This window comes from Armigeres subalbatus, chromosome 2 (assembly GCF_024139115.2).
Source record: "Armigeres subalbatus isolate Guangzhou_Male chromosome 2, GZ_Asu_2, whole genome shotgun sequence".
Lineage (NCBI taxonomy): Eukaryota > Metazoa > Arthropoda > Insecta > Diptera > Culicidae > Armigeres > Armigeres subalbatus.
This window is the reverse complement of record NC_085140.1, coordinates 383,933,110-383,950,632: the sequence shown is the minus strand read 5'-3', so window position 1 is coordinate 383,950,632 and position 17,523 is coordinate 383,933,110.

Genomic DNA, 17,523 nt, shown 5'->3' with positions numbered 1-17,523 from the left:
TAACATTCCCCCGAATGCATCTCCCTTCTTTTTTAATGCGGTATAAGGAGATGGGTATTGAGTAAGCCATGCGATCAAAGACGTATGATTGTTGATCCGGAGGTTGCGAGTTCGATTCTCGGTTCGGCCTAAGATGCTTCAGGGTGGGAAGCATTTTCGGCTACTTGTGCACAGTGTATCCATTGTACTTGCTACACAAGACATTCATGCAACTGGCAGGTACGGGAAAGCTTTCAATAACTGTGGAAATAATAATAGAACACTAAGTTGAAAAACAGCCCATTTTTTCAGATATAAATGTAGCTGTAGAGCCATTGAAGATGAAGACAATGCGCTGAAAGAAGGCAATGCTTTCTTTGAATGAACGCATTTGGTCTGTATAAGTCGAAGTGAGCAGATTATGCTTTCTTTAAATTAATAAGTTTGCTCGGTATGATGAACGCATCTTAAAATGAACTCGTCTGTCCGGTATAAGATGACGGTAGGAGATAATGCCTTCTCTAGAAGATAGCATCGCCCGGTATTAGGGAAAATGAAGTGATAATATCTTCCTCAAATGAACACATTTGCCCGGTATAAAGCAAAGAGAATAGATAGCCCCTTCTTTAAATAAACTCGTTTGTCTGGAACAAAGTGAAAGAATAAGACAACGCCTTCTTCAAATGATCTTGTCTGTCTGGTGTAATGAGAATAGAGGAGATAGTGCCTTCTCTAAATAAACTCGTCTATCCGGTATAAGGCCTCTCGAGACAGAAATTGTGTCCGCAATAAAGCAAAGAGAGGAGATAATTCGTTTACTAAGCAAGTAGCACGCTTGCCAGGTATAATAAATGATTGATATGAAGCAATTATATATCACATCTATCTAAGAAAATGGCAATTTGTTTAATATAACATTCTGAAAAACGGCAGTCTGCCGAAGGTTATTCTGAAAAAGATATAATCCATCAACAGTCATACCGCGAAAGTTACAGACCACCTAATGCTGTATTGAGAAAATAAATTCAGAAAAATGTTTTTCGGGGAAATATAATACATTCAATACATATTGCGCATATATGTTTTCCTTATTCTTGTCAAATTTGCCTGCCTCAAAATAAGAGATAAGATTAGTCCTTATTATCAATCTCAATTTATTTATCTTTGCATTATTTCGAGCCTATTTTTGAAGGACCACATCTACCATTTCCTTACTTCGTAAAAATGCCTTCTTTTAAAGAATGGATCACATCCCCCATTATTATATTCAGGGCAGATACATATTATTAAAGAACCAATGATAACATTCATTATCTGGTGAAATATTTACTCAAGAAGGGACACATTTACCATTGGATTATTTCATGCAGATGCATTCTTTTTAAAAAAGGAATCACATTCACCATTGCCTCATTCTGGGCAAACGTGTTATTTTTGCTTACAAGGATTCACATCCACCATTGCCTTATATCTTTAAAGAAGGTATATACAGGACAGGAGTTTGATTCCGAAGAAAGGAAAAATATTTATGGAATTGCAGTTTGATACTATTTTAGGGAAAAAAACAACCTTAGAAAACACTGTACTCTGATATATTTATAATTCAACAACATATCTTGGAGGATCAAATACTACCAAAGGCTATTCAGCTGATAATTTCCAATAAGACACTCTTGAACGTATCTTTGAACGCTGCTTTTTTCGGACGCATACAGTCGATTGCAAAGATGTGTTTGCAAGAGGTATTTTATTTTCGGGGAATTGTTCCATTCGGGGAAATGTTACATTCGGGAAATTGTTACATTCGGGGAAATTGCATTCAGGGAATTGATTTTCGGGGAATTGTTATACAATCTTCGCAGAAACGTATTTCGACCTCAACTGTGAGGCCGTCTTCAATATCTCATACTTGACTCGACTTAGTCGATTCAATAATCATTTTGAAATTTTCGTATTTGGATAAATCATAGGTCTGGCATAAGTGTTATGATAATCATGAGCTAGATGACCTGGCAGACGTAGTCACAGTAGGCGAGAACGTGTGTTATGATCCACCTTTTTAAAATTCACATACAAATTCCTATTTTAATTTTTCATTTTTTTTTCAATTTTGATGAAAATCTATCCAGCCGTTTCTTAGTTATGCGGAACACAGATCAATTTATTTTTATATATAATAATAAGAAGTAAAAGACATCCATACGGCACTTACGTCAAGCTATGTTACATATAAATCTTGTGTCCGACAGGCCTGCGGGTTTTTAATAGAAGTTTGTGCAACTAGTTGCAAAAAGATGATTTTTTCAGCACGAGTTGTACGTTTATTCAACGAGGCTTGCCGAGTTGGATAAATACTACGAGTGCTGAAAAAATCGAGTTTTGCAACGAGTTGCACTACGCTATTTTTTGCAATGACGAAAATGGAGTTTAATTTGATAAATTTGTATTAAAAATTTACAGTCTGGTTTTCTACACATGATCATTCTTGCCAATAAATTATATTGCTGCAGAGAACAATCAGATTCCATGTTACCGTGCCACATTGCATAGTTTGATAAGCCGTGAAGCGATAGATGTGCTTGCCTTTGGAAATTTTTGATGTCATGTCCATCAAACTATTTCAATTATTGCGCGACGCAGAGAATACACTATTTGAACACTTACCCAAGCTCATTCAGCAAAATATAGTCATATAACTACTGTTCTGATGTTGGTTTTTCATTATAGCACCCAAATGAGTGCTGTAATGAATATTATGCAACCCATTTGAGTTGCATAATGTTCATTAAAGCACCCATTTCGTTGGTATGGAAAAGTAGGCCGTTTTATCACTCAAAGACGAACTGTAAACCAGATATTATGATCAGGAATTGCAAAATAGTAGTTTGTGCAACTAGTTGCAAAAAGATGATTTTTTCAGCACGAGTTGTACGTTTATTCAACGAGGCTTGCCGAGTTGGATAAATACTACGAGTGCTGAAAAAATCGTGTTTTGCAACCAGTTGCAAACACTATTTTTTGCAATGACGAAAAATGGGTTTTGATATGATAAATCCGTACCGAAATGGTACAATTTTATTTACTTCACATAATAAATCTTGCCAAAAGATCATGCTGCTGCAGGAAACAAACATATTCCATGTTATTATGCCTCATTGTATGCTCGACAGACCATAAAGCGATAGATAAACCCGCCTTTGGAAAATTTGATGTCATGGCCATCAAATTATTTCATTTATTGTGTGACACGGAGAATACACTATTTGAACACTCACCCAAGCTAATTGAGCTAAATATGGTCATGTAACTACTGTTCTAATGCTGGTTTTTCATTTTAGCACCCAAATGCAACAGGAAAGGAAAGGTTTTCTATGATGGACTAAAAGATAAATATTTTTAAGCGCATCATGAAAAAACATTCTTGTGGAACTTACGAGTAATTCTCAGGGAAATTGAAGGATGGATTCCCAAAATTATTCTGTAGAATTCCTCGAAGAACTATTTGGAAGTCCAAGAGGAATTCTCCGAAATTTGCAGAACTCCTAATTATGTTCTAAATAAAATTCTGAAATCCGAATAAAACTGAAAATAGTGTTGATCCGATTTTATCGCTTTCCGATTTTGTCTTCACCCGATCTTGTCTAAACCCGATTGTATCATGTTTTTTTATCCGATTTTGTCACCACGAAAATTGTTGAAATTTTAAGTAATTCTATTTATTCTCGTAATGAGTCGTAAACAATACCGCAAACAACAATGATTTTTATGAACATAATTCCGACACCTATAGTTTATTATGAATCATTTCTGAGTGCCTGTCACGGATTTTGTAAGTCTTTTCGACATGAAGTAACGGGTACCGTTCACGCGTTTTGCCTTTCCAAGGCATAAATTGATCATTTGTGAAACGAATTCAAAAATTGAAATTATTTTTTATATTTTTTTTTTTCGATTTTGTCGCATTTCCTATTTGATCATCACAAATTTCATATTATCATTGTTAGTGTATACCGCCAGTAGTACACAAGAAAAAAAACACATTTAGGTAAATATATGAATAGAAAATGAACCATTTGTTTGAGAAACTGCATATGTTACGTTTTTGACCAAAATGAGATTTTGATATATACATATTCTGATTCCTCGTCCAAAAACAATGATCTATTATGACCACTCACATTTTACCGGATTTTAAGATAAAGCAGAATAACATAAAATGTTGCATAGTTAGCACAATTTATAAAAGAGATAAAAGATAAAAGATAAGACGATAATATGACGATAATATATTAAGCACTAAAATATCATAAGGAGATCAAGATTTGTAAGAAGTGATCAACATCATGTGCCATTAGTTTGTTCTTATATCCATATCATATCTTGATTTTTAAATAATATTTCAGTGGAAAATTATTTAAGCTCTTTTGGTGGAATGTCTTCAACTGTCTAAGACGAGTTTAGTACTTTCCATTAAATTCCACTTCGTTTTGTTATCTTTGCAAATGCGTGTTTCGACCTCAACCGTGAGGCCGTCTTCAGTGGCTCGTCGAATCAAGTACGAGACACTGAAGATGTCTTAGACAGTTAATATTTCAGTGCAAATTTTTGATATTGTTGCCTGTTCTTTTATCCCTTATATCATGTTTTCAAGACAAAATTTTCAAAACGACTTATCTGCTTTGTAAACAAAGATTCAAACGATGATTTGACGAATCTGATAGCTCTCCCACGCAAACCAGCACCATCAACAGGTAGCGGAAACCTTCGCCTACCCAGTGATGGGAAATGTCAAAAAAATGTCATGGCAATTCTAGTACTAATTTTCTAATAACTTTTCCTAAAAGTCATTTACAGTTCGGATTTTTTGATTGACATGGAGTATTTAAAGAGTCCTAGAACTTTGTCGAACAGATCATTGTTCTAAATACAAAGTGTGAGCCATCAGAGCGAGATTAAAAAAATGTCACGGAATGTCATGACATTAATGTCATTTAACACTAATTCGGCTCTCACGTCGCCAATATCATGTTTAGAGAAATTACCTGTTAGAAAAAGTTTTCGGGTCCTTTGAGGGCTACATGTTTACATGTAGAACAAAAATATAAATGACTTGTGAAAAAAGTTATTAGCAAATTAGTCTCATGACATCGAAATGACATTTCCCGTCACCTATTGGTGGTGTTGGCTTGCGTGGGAGAGCTATCAGATTCGTCAAATCGTCTTTTGAATCTTTGTTTACAAAAGCAGATAAGTCGTTTTGAAAATTTTGTCTTGTTTTGTTATTTTGTTCGTGACTTCTTCCCGGGAAGGGTTGTTTCACGGAAACTCATCCTGCCAAATGCCATTTGGCCAAATTCCGCATGGCCGAATATGAAATAGGGGAATTATGGGTAAAACCGACACTGCGGGTAAAACTGACACCACTTCAAATCTCTGATTTCAAGTGATTATCGGACAGAATTTCGACACACTTTGAATAAACGTTTAATTTCTTGTATTTCTTGTCATTTTGTAACTGGTGGAGACGTGTAAGAGTCATAATAAACATTTAATTAGCATTGATCACCATTGAGGAGATGAGTTATGTAAAATTTTGGCATCGGTGTATAAGCTTTTGCGATAATTATTTTCAGTATTTAATCCATCTCTGATCCATAATTGAACATCATTTTGTGTATGTTGTGGAAAAATAGTTAACTTTTTTAATTATAAACATCCACATGTATCTCATCATTATTATGTTATCAGTTGGGGTAAATTCGACACCTGCCATCGAATCACGAAATACCTCTGTTTTATTAGACTCATCATTCGCATAATATAATTCAAGTATTGGAAAACGAGGCGCCGGGGAATATAACTTAATCATAGACTGATTACATACCATATCATCATTGAACGTGACAATAGGTCTAGGGGGTAATATTAAGTCATCAAGGAAAACCTACAGGTCGGATAACAATAGCGCTCAAAGAAGAACCGTATTTTTAGGCTTATTCTGCTCTTAGATATGTTCAATCCGTTCTCAAGTGATGTTCTTTCGTGATCCATTTTCCCCCTGTAAACATGTAGCTTGTCACCTACGGAACTAGTAATTTTCATTTCTTGTCATAACTGCACCATACGTATTTATTTTAAATCGCCGTTATAAACAACTTTTTAAAATAAGTTAAATTTAAATGTAGGTCAATATTTACAGTAGTTAGTAAATTTATTACTAACATTCTTATACTCTATATATTTTTCACCTGACCCACTAAAGAAACTAAATAGAATATTATATGTGGTGATGATTTTGAATATATAAAATTTAGTTCAACCATCGTTTATGAGTGACCCCTAACCATGAATTTCATACACAAATATCAAAATGAGTGTTGTTAAACATTTTCAATCATGTTGTAACATCATTTAGAATTGTTCTAATGTTCGATTCCATAACGACTTGATGTGTCGGTTTTACCCTTATGTGGTGTCGATCTTACTCGCACCCCAGTTGTTTGGTCTGGAAGATGGACTGTTCGTGTTTTCATCATAAATCAAATTCTATCAAGAAATATTGTCGTGAGACCTCATGGACTGATGCATGAAGAGCCAAAGTATGGTTGTATGATATGGGTGATATGATATATGAAGGTGTCGGTTTTACCCACTTTTCCCCTACGTTAGGCGGAAAGTCGTTCAGCCGAATTCCATTTGGCCAAATTGGACGTTTGGCCGAAACGGTTATTAGACCGAAAATGTCATTTGGACGAAAGTGACAAACGGTTGAAAGAAACATATAACCGAAAATGCAGTTTAGCCGATTTAGTTTTTTGGCAGAAAGGGGTCATTTGACCGAAAATGTCGTTTTGCACAATTTGCATGATGTATTTGAAGTTTATTAGGGTTCAAGACCATGCTGAGGGTGGCTGGGTTCGATTCCCGGTGCCGGTCTAGACAATTTTCGGATTGAAAATTGTCTCGACTTCCTTGGGCATAAAAGTATCATCGTGTTAGCCTCATGATATACGAATGCAGAAATGGTACCTTGGCTTAGAAACCTCGCAGTTAATAACTGTGGAAGTGCTAATTGAACACTAAGCTGCGAGGCGGCAATGTCCCAGTGGGGGATGTAATGCCAGTGAAGAAGAAGTAGGGTTCCATTTTATTAGCCAGGGTTCCATTTTATTAGTGAGGGGGGAAATTTGACAATATTATTTCAGAGAGAATGCAATGGGCTCTAAAATTTACCCAAATACCTGGGAGTCATTCTGGATTCCAAACTGAAATGGAATGCTCATATTGAGTGTACGATCGGAAAGGCAACCAGTGCCTTCAGGATATGCTCCAAAATTGGAAGAAAATGGAACTTAAGACCAAAAATAGTTAATTGGATCTATACTTCCATTATTCGACCTATACTGACATATGCTGCTCTTGTATGGTGGCCAAAAACAAAAGAGGCTACTGCACAGAAGAAGCTGACAAAACTGCAAAGGTTAGTGTCCATTGCTATAACGGGAGCAATGCGTAACACTCCTTCAAAACCGTTTTTTTTTTTTTTTTTTGTCGGGTGAAGATCACTGCGTCCAGATTTTAGGACTATTGTGATATACCCTTTTACTGTGAAATACGCAAGTTATCTCAGTAACATGTTTGTCACTGAGATACCTTGGTATCGACTGAACTCAAGACCATCTATTATTGATGAATAGAGATCCTGAGTTACAGTATGTGACTCCCCTATTCTGGCGAGACTAGCTTTATGAAGCCAACCACGTCCTTGGGGGATAAGATCCATATGTCAGCAGGCCCTAAAAGGGCTTGCTGAGAACTTTGAACCTACGTTGGGTGAGTGCACTGCAATAGCAGAGGATGTGTTCTGATGTTTCTCTCTCCTCGTCACAGAAGCGGCAATTTGAGGTTTGGATTGCTCCGATCTTTTGTAGATGGTATCTGCAGGGGCAGTGTCCAGTTATTAGACCGGTGTAGATGTTGAGATCCCTTTGTTGAGACCTAATAGTTGTTGGGTTTTCTTGGGTTAATCGTTACGAGCCTTTTGGATTGGCTCGTATGGGGAAGTGCATTCAGTTTGATGTGATTTGACTGACCATATATTTGTTCAGTTCCATTTTTACAGAGCAGTCTGAGATCCCGCAGAAGGGCTCAGGGCCAATGAACCTTTCATTAGATCCATTCCTGGCTAGCTCATCAGCAATCTCGTTTCCCTCTAGACCCGTATGTCCTGGGATCCAATATAGGTAGACTCGATTGCGTATGGATAAGTTTTTCAAAGCCAGAATGCATTCCCACACTAGCTTTGAGTTACAAGTGTAGTTATTAAGCGACTTAAGTGCCGCTTGGCTGTCAGAGAAAATACATATTTTTGCAAATCTATACTTTCTCCTCAGGCATAATAACACGCATTCTAATATTGCATATATTTCCGCCTGAAATACTGTGGGCCACTGTCCTAAGTGGACAGAAATTTTTGTTGTGGGGCCATAGATTCCGGATCCTGTAAGATTATTCATTTTCGAACCATCTGTGAAGAAATTTATAGAGCCTGTTGGAACGCTGGGTCCATCTCCTTCCCACTCCTGGCGGGAAGGAATGAACACATCGTAAGATAAGTCATAATTGGCTACCGTTTCCATCCAGTCACTACAAATTCCTATTGCGGGATTTATGGCAAATTCATTTAATATGCTGAGGTGACCCGTAAGGTCTCCCTGACAGCAGTGTTTTTGTTCTCTTTAACCTTAGAGCACTTTTTTCCGCTTCCAGCTTTATGAATTGATCTAACCGGGGCAGGTGAAGCATTGCGTCTAGGGCCAAAGTGGGTGTACTACGAACTGCACCAGTGATGGCTATGCAAGCGGTGCGTTGGATTTTGTTGAGCTTAGCCCTTGCAGCAGCCTCATTAGTTTTAGGCCACCAGACAAGGGAAGCGTAAGTTGTCCTGGGACGGACAATGGTTTTATATATCCACATGATCATACTTGGTTTTAGGCCCCATTTTTACCAAGGGTTTTTGAACAAACCCAAAGTGTATTGAGACCTTTCTGCACAACTGATTGGAGATGAGAGTTCCAATTAAGCTTTGCGTCGAGTATGACACCTAGATATTTTACTTCACTTGAATAAACTAATTGTGTTTGATTCAAGAAAAGGGTTTCAGTTGTACCTTTCTCCGTTTGGTGAAAGGGATAATGGAAGAATCTGTAGGATTTATGCCTAGTTGATACTTTTGACACCAGGAAAAAGTGTGATTTAGGGCAGATTGCATTCTTTCCACTATAACACTTTCGAATTTGCCTCGTACAATAATGACAACGTCATCAGCATATCCAACCACTTCGAAGCCTCTTCTCTCTAAGCTGTCTAGAAGCTCATCCACCACCAGTGACCACAACAAAGGAGAAAGCACTCCGCCTTGCGGACACCCCCTTGTTGCTTTAACAGTGATGTATGAACTGCTAAGCTCAGAGGAGATTTTCCGATTAGCTAGCATAGCATGTACCCAGGTAACAATGCATGGGTCGAATTTTCTCCTCAACATTGCTGACCCTATAGACGAATAAGAAGCGTTATCGAATGCGCCCTCAATATCAAGAAATGCTACAAGAGCTATTTCTTTTGCATTAAGTGTCTTTTCGATTTTTTGAACTACCGTATGTAGTGCCGAGATCGTAGATTTTCCACTTTGATAAGCGAATTGGTTTTTTGACAAAGGCATTGCTTTCATAAATTTGTAATTTATGTACTCGCATAGTACCTTTTCCATAATTTTGAGCATTACAGAGGATAAACTTATCGGCCTGAATGCTTTGGGGTTGGTTTTATCTCTCTTGCCTGCCTTCGGAATGAAGACAGCCCGGATTTGACGCCAATCGTTAGGTATGTGCCCCAAAATCAGACTCGCCTTAAAAATCTCAACCAAAGGGTGGAACCAGTGGTTTCTCCTCTTTTGGATCAACGCTGGAAAAATTCCATCCATGCCAGGAGACTTAAATGGCTCGAAAGATCTCACAGCCCTCTCAACCCCTGGCCCGAGTGAAAGCTTCCTTTGCAACCTTTATTGCGTCTTTTTAGATCCAGAAACCAATGATTGGATCTCTTGTGGATCTGAGACAACAATTCCAGTGCCTTGGTCGCCGATGCTCGACTCAGGGATTGAATCAGGAAGTGGATCTTTAACAATTCGCTCAGTGTATTGCTAGGCTCTACAGTGAGCGAACCATCCGTCTTTCGGAGGCTACCCACACCATTGGAGTGGTCTTTTGAAAGAGTTTTTGAGTCTGGCCACTACGGGTGTATTCTCTATGCTTTCACACATTAGAATCCACGATTTCCGTTTGGCTGACCTTATTTCTTTGTTGTAGTTCGTCAGGGCCTTTCTGTATAGGCTCCAATCGCCGGTTCGCTTAGCACGGTTGAACTTCCTACGCGCAGTTTTCCTAAGCTTCTCAAGAGTTTTATTCCACCATGGAACGTCTCTACTCGAACTAGTTGATTTAGTTGGACAGCTCTCTTGGTAGGCGTTAAGGATTTTGTTTTTAATGGATTTGGACGCATCTTCCAATTGTGTTATGGACTTGATGTGACTTTCTATGATGTACTCTTCGGATCGTAGGATAGCTGAGTAGGATTCCCAATCAGTTTTCTTAGGATCTTTAAACGTTTTTTCCATCGTTAGACCCCTTCCCATTCGAAGATGATGTGTTTATGGTCTGACATTGATATTTCTTCAGAAACATGCCAGTTTTTATTTTATCAGAGATAGACCGACTACATAGAGTCAAGTCCAAAACTTCCTGACGAATGGAGCATTCAAACGTGGACTTGTCACCACCATAACAAATCCCAATGTCTTTGAAAGAGAGAAACCGTAACAGGTAATCACCTCTGGTGTTTATATTTGTACTTCACCATACGGTGTGATGTGCATTTGCGTCACACCCTATGACGGAGGGATGTTGTGTCGGTGGCTGTAGGCTACGAGCGCAGCTATTTCTGGAGGAGGGATTTCGTCCACGTCACCTGGGAAGTATGCCGAGACCACCAAGATCTCTCTACTCCCTCTGGCGGAAGGTACCTCCATCCTGACCGCTACGATGTCCCTTTTTATGAATTCTGAAATAGGAAAGTATTTACAGTTGTTATGTAATAAAATAGCCGCTCTAGGAGAAAGCTGGCTGTCATCATATACCAACTTACATGAGTGTTGTGAAATACCTTGTATTCTGGATTTATTGACCCATGGCTCTTGAATGAGGGCCACGGTTAAATTCTCTTTGGTGAACCTCCGACAGAGCACACCCGTGGCGCTCTCAGCATGGTGGAAGTTCACTTGCAGAACTTTAGTCGCCATTTCCTGGGTTCCCGCTTTTTTCCAGACGACGACTGTCCGGCTTTGGATGTTGCGGATCATCAGGATGTCGTTTGATATTACAGTTTAGGTTTTCTCTCTTCCCTGTAGCAACCTGGCCCGCCAGTTTCGCCTCTGTGGTCAAACTGTCGCTTTTTGCACCCCTTTGCCCTGTTTAGATACCTTTGGTTTGGTACCACAAGAGCAGGGGTCGCATGTAAGCTTCGAGCTTTTCCTTTAGAGGCGGACAGACTAGCCTTTATGGTGCTTTTGGGGTGAGATTTACTAACCTCGCCCGAACCGGAGGCTTCCTCAGATTTCTCTTGGGTCGGCCTTCCAGTTAGCCGAACCTCGCTCGAACAAGAGGCCTCCTCAGATTGCTCTTGGGTCGGCCTTCCAGTCGGATTGGCGGTAGCGGCAGTCGGTTGATCTGTAATCTTCCTTAGTTGGATTTCACCAAATCGGTAGTTGAGGGTGTATTTGGACTTCTTCAACTTTTCCATCGACGCACCCTCTACTGTGAAGATCCATTCAACATGAATATCTTTCAGAATGGATCGTTTCACAATACGCCAATTAGTTGTTGTGATGTCATTTTGGCTTTCTATGAGAGCCTTTATTCGGTCGTCATCATAGCTGGAGCTTTGTGGGAAGAATGCTCGGATCATCTCTGGACGTGGAATCGCCACTTCGTCCATTGCCATCAGCTCTGCACCTTCCCAGGGTTTCATGGATGGGGATATTCTCTTTAACCACTCAGCAGTCTCTTGATCCTTACAGATTAGAACCATGTAACCGGACTTGTAGATGAGGTTGTTGAATTTGGGTTTTATTGGCTCGTTTCGCTGTTGAACTACTCTGAGCAGGAGTGTTTCTTGTAGAAGGTCTAGCTGGGCTGTAGTGAGTTGGACGGTGGGAAAGTCTTTGGGTATTATCCCGACCTTCACGCTTTTGGCCATATCACTGTAGCTGATACCAGCTGTTTTCCTCATGGGTGGGTTTTGTTGTCCAGACACGTTTTTCTGAGGCGCGCGGTTTGAGGACTGTTGGGCGCGCTCTCTCGGATCCAGATGGTGCTTTACCCTTTTTGTTTGGGGTCCTCTGTGGCGGATTTGTCTAGGTCGTTTCTCGAGCGTTTTGAGGAAGTGGGCTCGCTCTCCTTATTCAGGATTATGGACAAGGCCTCATTCCGGTCTTTTCCCTTCTCCCGGAGAGTTCTAAGCTGCTTCCTCTGCGAGCGTGTGAGTGTGGGGATTTTCTTTCTCGGAGCACCCTTGGCTTCCGTAGAACCCTTGTTATCTTCGGATCCTTTGCTACTTGCTAAAGAATTTTGGGGGTTGATGACGATCCTTATACCATCATCTTCGTTATCTTCCATGTCCAGCAGGTTGGAGTCGGTCGATGAGGGGGGTTGTAGATCTGGATCAGCTTTGTCGAAACATGTGCTGCTCCGGGAGATAGGCGTTGAGGGGCAGGATATTTCCATCTTCTCCTGCGAACTACTGAGTAGCTGGTCTTCGGTAAGGCCAAGCTGACTCAGACTCAGAGCTCTCACACGACTGAGAGAGGCAGTCGTCACCTTGAGGGTTGTTTGTAGAATTTGTACTCATTTTTGGTCCCACGAGTAGCTAGGGAAATAAATGTCCGCTGCACCAGTGCCCCGCCGTAGTGCAGTAAGGGCTGCTTACTGGGGTGTTCGCCCTGGTGCACCCCAGGCTCCGTTCGCGGTTGAGCATGTTTAGAACCCCCTCAACCATTCAGCCCTCGGCACGGGTCGCATGACACCTTGGCATTGGGGTTTATCCATTTTTGCTTTACACGATGGCCATGAATAACAGCCATCGCAACCTTCCTCCTTTACCAGGGCTTAGGACCTGTAGCTCAAGTTCTCAATAGTTTCACAATCTTTCGGACATGCAACTACGGAGAACCATCATTGCTAGCGGAGTTAAATCGTTAGATCAAATTCTAAATCTGCTACCGTTGCATGACTTTGTGCAGCTAGAAGCGGAAAAGAATATGCAAAAGTTCAAAAGTTTGAAGTTATTCAAGTAGCCACTTGAGTATTTCACAAAATTTTCAATATGGGCCGGTGTTTTTGTTCAAAGTTTTTTTTTCAATCAATCTATTCTTTTATTTATTAAAGGTCAACTTTTTCCAAGAATCCATATTTTTTGACGCCTCTAACCCTATTTAAAATTGAAAATATATAAAACGGAAGGTGCTGTTTCTCAAGTTTGTTCCAACATTCTCCCAATGTTGACCAACACCAAGCCAATTCTTCAGGCCAGTTTACACGTGCAGCACATTTTTCAGTTTTAGTTTTCGATTTTTAAATGGTTAGAGCCTTCAAAAATATGGGTTCTTTGTGAAAATTAATTCTAAATATGTCAAAGAAGTGAATGAGACAAAAAACGACGGCTGACGGAAAAGAAAGGTCAATTCAGATGTGATATGATTCAGTTTTGATACTTGAAAAGTGCGTTCTATCGAATAAATCGCACGGGTTCTTGTTCACATTGGACTTTCTGAGAAGATGTAATAATAATGTAATAACGAGACCCTAACATTCCAAGTGGCGAGTTCCTAGCTTGATAAAGAAATTATCCAGCTTGATAGTGACAAAATTTTAATTGGAACTTCAATAATCTAGCATCTGGTAATATGAAGCTGTTGACCTACTACACTTTAAGTAGAAAAGGAAGAATTGCAATCGAATAAAACGTTATTGATTTTCAATAGAAAATAATCCAATGAACTAATATGTTAGAAAATATAGTCACCCATACCACTGCTCATAGACCAGCCCTTCCTCCACCCTTACACCACTTGTCGCAGAATGGTTTTATCGGTACGCTTTTCCACAGTGTCATGCCATCGCAAATGAAGCTATTATATACGTCTTCCTGCCATTTATAGCCCACCCTCCTCCGGCGATATGCATCACCTTTCACGAATAATTCTTTTCGAACTTGTTGTAGCTATATATGCCATAGGAAACTGCCCTTATCTCTTCCTGACATCCGAACAATCAATTTCCTATGTTCTTCTGTACGCCACCCGTCCGACGTGGAAACGGAGCAAACGACGCGCAGTCGTCTTTTTCTCCCTGGAGCTACGGATCCGAAGCCCCTTCCTCATTAATTTAACGATTCTACAAGGGACAATGGCAAACGTTGGGCCACGGGTCTCTCCATCTTGGTCTTCTTAACCAGTAGGGTAGCCCTATCAAGTACCTATCATCAACGGAAAAGGTCGTGTGGCTACAGTTAAGCTTACAAGGTTTTATGTTTATGTGTACGAGAAGGCAGAAAGGTTCAAAATTTGTCAAGAGATTTTAGGAAATTATTGCGAGAAAAAGATGATGATTTTCGATAGAACATTAATTTAATCTAATTCAAACAGTACATTTTATTGGATTTTGATAGAATTGGACAACACGATACTTTTTATATCCAAAAACCCCTGACTGAAAGTAATATATCTTACACTCAAAAGCTGTCTTTATTTCATGTTATATTTGTTTCTTCGCATGAGGTTTTATTTTTAATTCATTACAACTGATCTGGCACACGTTGTACATAGATTAATTTATTGCAACAAGTTAGAACATTTATGAAGACAAGAACCTATTTCATTATCTTCACTCATCCATGCCCCTTCTACAGTTTTCCACGGTAAACCTACTAACCATGTGCCCCGTGACTCACTTCCGGAAAACGCAACGCTTTCAAACGCCTCGTAGACCAAGGGCAGAAGGAGAAAATAGCTAAGCCGTGTCGCGTGCTGGTTATGCATTCCTGCTGCTCATCCTTCGCCGCGGCGTTGTCCGTGTCCGCGTCACCAAAAACATGCATCCTTCGCTCTCGCTCTCTGAGGTTGGTCCGCATCGGAGGTATTTCTCACTTTACTATGTTATGGCTCGGCATAGGCACAGCATTATTGGTGTGAGACTGCTTCCATGCTCCGCCCTCGAGCATCGGAACCGTACAGTGGTGCCGTTTCGCTTCATCCGTAACGATAGCTGTCCCAGTCTGCATGGTAAGCAGTTCTATCTTTTTCCCTTTCTTTCAGGTTAGCTGTATAATCGAAAGCAAACAAACAAATGACTGATCAAGTGTGAAACTGTTGGTGGTCCGCTTGTCACACCGATTTTGATCTCTTTTATTTAAAGCGTAATTGATTCACAATTTTAAACTCAAACTTATGTTGAAATGGTCATACGTAGACAAAAATAACACTTCTATCTATATGTACCTAAATATCGATTTAAAACTATCTAGGTAATTTTTTTCTGTTTTGCTTTTCTCGTACAAAGTTGTACTAGAAGCTCATTATTTTCTCAGGTTTTCTATGGCCTTCGCTTCTTCTTCTACTTCTTTTTTTCATTTTTTTTTCTAATGGGCTTTACAATCGTGCGGTGAGCAGCGTCATTCGTCTAGGCGCATTTGCGTGCTGTGGAGTATGGGTTCGATTCCTGTCCTAGTACTGGTATTTTGTTGTGAATGCCCTGTCCGTTGTCTAATGCTGGATGTTATAAGTGTTCAATCTGTGCAACATCTGGTCAAAGACGGCTGTCTTTTTGTTTACCTCATTCTTTTACTTCTCCTCCTTCTTTATCTTATTTTTTATGCAATTTCTTCCATCCTAGTGTGAGACGATGAATTAGTTGAACAAAATGTGATTCTCTCTTACAACAGAATCATTTCAAATGGATTCGGCACCATCTAAGCCTCCAAATAATCAGATCGTGCATATGAATTGATATCAGCATCCCGAAGTTATCCATTATTCGAAAGCTCTCCATGCTTTAAATTAAAAAAAATTGAATTTATAAAATCACTGTCATAAGAATATTCCATTCAATTCCACCACTTGATTGTAACTTTACAAAAACGTTTTTCAACCTAAGCATTAAATGTAATAAGCGAGTAAATGTGAATATTGTAGTGAAAATGATAATTGGGGTATTCATGTAAGGTGGTATTTTTACCTAGGCGTATTCGCTAAATGTTTACCATTGCTTTCATGTGAATGCACTGTGCGGTGTATGAGGATGTGGGAATCGAAGATGTCAAAATCATCTGTTTTATTCTTAAAGTGAGGTGCGCAGCAATAAATCTGTGTGTGCCGCATAAATTAAGACTTTTACTTTGTACTATCCTTGGGAGTGAGAAGAACACGCAGGAACTTACCCACACCGATAAAAATATGTTGTGATTTTAAATATATTTTCATGCACATATTTGTAGCATGCAAATAAACGCATTATTCAATCGATCTTACTGTTCTGTTAAACCGAAATAAATTTAACCGATGCTTGTTAGGGAAATTCAGTCAAATTTAATTGAATACTGGATGTTGATTCGTTTGTTGGGATTAGTTGCAATTTTACATGTCGTTGAATATTCGAAACTATTTTCTGTCCATGTTTATATTTTTATAATGGGTACAATCAAATTATCACTATTTTTTAAGGCAAGATTTTAGGTTTACTATCTACTTTAGGTTTACTATTATTAATTAATTCTGAAACGTATAAAAATATTGGAGATGCCGGACTCAGGCCGTTCTGAAAACACAATTTTCTAAAAAGTCATTGATTCTCCATACAAATACCATCTAATCACATGAGCCTGGAGTGGAGACGCATGGTTGCACACTATGGCGTGTGACTCAATGAATTTTTATTTACTAAAAATGTATCTCCAGATTGTCATCTCTATTTTCTTATAGGTATATTGTACAAAATTGAAAGAAAACTCTTTCAATAAAAAAATAAGCCCAAGGAGTCGTTGAAGACCCTCGCAGTATAAATCAAGAAAAAAACAAGGTGTTTCTTGTATGAAAACTCGACGTGCATATGCATAACATACACAGCCGGTGTGTGAAAGAATTCTGGAAAGTGATAGACTCGACTACGTCTATCACTTTTCTTGTCTTTATTTACGTTTGAAGCACATCGTAAATCAAGACAAAATTTTCAAAACGACTTATCTGCTTTTGTAAACAAAGATTCAAACGACGATTTGACGAATCTGATAGCTCTCGCAAATCAACACCATCAGCAGGTAGCGGAAACCTTCAGCCCCCTATTGGTGGTTTTGATTTGAGGTGGAGAGCTATCAGATTCGTCAAATCGTCGTTTGAATCTTTGTTTACAAAAGCAGATAAGTCGTTTTGGAAATTTT